Source organism: Tyto alba, unplaced genomic scaffold (genome assembly GCF_018691265.1).
Source record: "Tyto alba isolate M040663 unplaced genomic scaffold, T.alba_DEE_v4.0 Super-Scaffold_44, whole genome shotgun sequence".
Lineage (NCBI taxonomy): Eukaryota > Metazoa > Chordata > Aves > Strigiformes > Tytonidae > Tyto > Tyto alba.
This window is the reverse complement of record NW_024881320.1, coordinates 12,496,475-12,500,421: the sequence shown is the minus strand read 5'-3', so window position 1 is coordinate 12,500,421 and position 3,947 is coordinate 12,496,475.

Here is a 3,947-nt window from a genome sequence, read left to right as displayed (position 1 = left end):
CATCTCCATGTGAAGTGTAGTCTCCTGCTCTGACTGGCCTCTCATGTGCCAACAACATGGATCTGTAGAGTCAAGCCAACGTCTGTGCCCTCACAGAGCATTGTAGTGAAAAGATTTGTTGCTTCTCTTTGGAACACTTCCTCTTTTCCACACTGATGGTTGCTCCTACCAGGCACAGCCTGACCCCCGTGCGACCCCTCTGTATTTACATTATAAAGTGTAGGGAGGTTCACCTTTGTCCCTACATATTTCTTCCCTTTCTCTCTCTGTCATCTTGCTTTCCTCCAACTCTGTTCTTCCTGTAGTTCATCCATACCTCTCACGGACTGTTATTTTTGTTCCACTGTCCTTCATCCTCCTTTCCCATTCCTGCAGGCTTATTACAGGATCACACTGCAGCCTTTCCCCTCTTCAATGCTATTTGACCACAGAAAACAGTGACCTCTAATCCACCTGCCAGTCTTGTTCTGACAAATACAAAGGGAAGTTCTCTGTTTGCAATCAGGATGCAAGTAACCAGGGTGGATTTGAGCACAGGGATTACAGCCAGAACAATAATGCCTTTGTAATGCTGTCAGGATTATTCCTCTCCCGTGAAGTAAAACTTGAAGAGCAGTACCAAGTCTTCAAGCAAACAGAATCTCCAGCTGTCAGTGCTTTTGCTTCCTCTGGAGGCAGACACATGCCTGTCCAAATACAATATGCTGGAAGACTGATACTTGGCATCTTTACGACTATTGAAACATGACGTGTCCCTGAAACCCTTCAGAAGCAATGGAGAAATAGTAAAGGGAAGGGAAAGGCCATAAATGAGGGATAGACAGTTCATCTTGTTACCGGGCAGATTCCTGATTAGTATCCTGATTCTCAGCCCAATCCATTTTAGATCTTACTGTGCTTTGGCAAATTGTTTGTATGATATCATACTTACCCTAGACGATTATGTTCTTGAAAATGCAGGTGAGAGGAATAATAAACACTAAGAAACTCGTACCAAGAGTACTCCTGCAAAACATCACAGATGTTTTGTGCCTTCCTGTCCAGCTTGCTGGAGATTTTGATTTTTTTTTTTTTCCACAGAGGCAGTGCTCACTCATTTCACTCTCAAACTCCTTTTCTAGGCTGTGGTCTTTAACTGAAATTGAAATACACTTTTATGAGTTCAGGACAGGCAATGCAGCCCCTCTTTGTTTGAACAGTATTCTCAATTTTTTCAGAAATTTTCTCTACACAAGTGAAGCCAAAAAGAATTGACTGAACCCTTCCCCTTTGCTCACATGCATGCTTTTTGGTAGCACTTTTAAGGAAAGACAGGATTTTACACTTGCAGGCAGTGCTGCATTTATCATTGCATGCTGGAATTGGATCCACCTTCCCCCACTGGCCCCAGGCTACTCACTTGCTCCAAAATCCGTCTGGTTTGGGGAGGGAAGTGCAGCTCCCCTCTGGCTTGGCCTCTGACTGAATCACGCAGATAGTTTTGACATACTTCCATCTCCAGGAGCAGCAAGCATGCACATTACATAATATAATCTTCATGTCTTGAGGATTCAGGCCTGTCCTCTTTTGTGCTGCCAGATGGAAGAGGAGCCACGCGCTCTCTCTGGAGAGATGTCACTGTGCATCTCGCTGCTCAGCCATGCTGGAATTATGTGCTTCTCTCTGCAGCCGGGCACTGTTGTTCCCTCACATTTGGCTCCAGAATAGCTAGCTCTTTAGTATGCAACGGGTGCTACACAGCCACTGTGATCCCAAGATTAATTTGTCTAGAAAAGGAGATACATGAGGAACCTCCAAAATGAATTTGTGTGGAGGATGTATTCCAGATTCTCTGAACAGCCAGGGTTTGTTCCCAGCTGAAACCCAAGCACAGGTGTTGTAGACAGCTAGGTTTCTGGTTTGTGCTCTCATTCTGTCCCATTTCACAGTTTTTTCAGCTGCTGCTGTTTTGTTGCTTGGTTCTGTAACATGGCCCCTGCCTGCATTGTTATTGCCTCTGTTAGTCAAGCCATTTTATGCCCTGATCCCTGAAGTGCTCTCCAAAGTGATGAATCACACCTGCACTAGTGAGTCCCTTCTCACTAATGAGGCATCTGCTCCAAATTCTGCAGTGCTCAGTCAACTGAGGCAAGGAGCTGCAACCCACCTGTAGACAGCAGTGTCGCTACATCCTCAGGAATAGCTCAAAAGACCCCAAGGAGGGCAAGGGTAGTGTTAGTCAGGCTAGACAGGAATTTTACCTGTGTGAACTTCGTCACAGCAACACCTTGTCAGCACTAGCTGCAACTCCAGAAATGGCAGCTTCTCTAGAAGCAGCGCTACATCCTGATGGAATTAACTTCCTCGGGACAGCGAGGTATTAGGAAATGTTCATTTCAGCCTCCTGCTACCTCTGAGCTTCCTGGAAGAAGGACCCCTGTATCAGTCACAGCTCCAGCAATGCAGCTGCAGTAAGGAAAGCCAAAGCTTGTGTTCATCCAGCCATGAGTAGTAGTTCTGCACTGCTGGTATCAAACAGGAGAAGCCAGTTGTAAAAAAAAAACAAACAACCCACAACAACAACAAAACAACCAAAAACCACCAAAACCAAAACGATACCTTGGCTGTAATTACAAGCTGAAACAATGCTGCAGGTACGAATGGGAAATTGTTCCTCAGCAGACATCCCCACCACAAACCCCAACAGCCCATTTAGCCACCACAACAGCTAAACACCCAGAGAGGAAGGACCAGCCTCTTCTCTCTGCCATCCTGAGGATGGACGGAGGGCACCTTGTGCAGGAATTGTGCACGGCTGCTGCATATCTGGTGCTGATAGCATAGCTGAGGGGAGAGGGCGCACTGAGCCCAGGCCGCAGCATCATTCTCTTTCGGTGGCAGCTTTGACCTGAGCAGTGTGTGTGACTGTAATGGTGTGGGTGCAGCAGCACAGGCTGCAGAGAAAAGTTGCACTTGGGTTGTTGCAGAGAAGACTGTGTCATCACATAGTAACTGCTGTGCATGTGCCAGCAAGAGCAGAGCTAGCATGAGTAAGCTTATTATGCGATAATCACACCTTCATCTTTCTGGGTACATAAACTGCTGAGGTATCCAAGTCTAGCAGTGAAGCACAATCACTGTCTGAAGATGAGCAAGAGGGAACTGCGTCCTTTCCTCATTGGGAACATATGTCTGATTTGACACCATTATCTTTTACTGTTTTTAAACAGAACATCATTATTGAACCACTTGTTGCCACTTAATTACCTGTGGTTGATTTCAAAGACGTTAAGTAATTGGCTTTTTAGGTACAAACCCCTTCATTTTTATATCATTTTATGATGTGCCTTAACAAACCTCTATGTCCATTTCAAAGGCTGGATGAAAACTTCCCCTGTGGGCTCTGACACACGGGCAGTGGCTGAGCACCCAGCTTCCCCTCGGGAACTTCGGATCAAGACTTTGAATCCTTGCAGTTGAAACGATAAGACCCATAGGTGCTGACCCATAGAGCTGGTGTCCACTGTGGGCCCGTTTCGGTAGGCTGAACACCCGGGCGGGCCCCGGCCCCCCGCAGCGTGCTGGCTCCCGGTGCCAGAGCGGAGGCACCCTCCGAGGGGCACGCGTGGGGGCGGGGGTGCTGGCGTGGGGTCACCCCGCGGGGCAGGGGCGCTCCTCTTCCCGGCTCTGCCCTTGGAGGTACTGAGCTCCTTTCCTGGGAGATGCGGGAGCCTCGGGGGGCCAGGCCCCCCGCCCTGCCGCTCCCCGGGACGCCGCCCCCGCCCGCGCCGCTGCCGTGGGCGATGCTCCCGCGGCTCCGGCCCGCCGCCGCGCCGGGGGCCTGCGGCCCTGCGGTCCCCCCCTCGCCGCCGGGCCCAGCCCGCCCGCCCGCCGCGCTGCGGGAGCGCCGCCCGCCGCCGCCCGCACCCCCTCGGCGGCGGCGCCGCTTCGCCCGCCGGCGTGCCCCG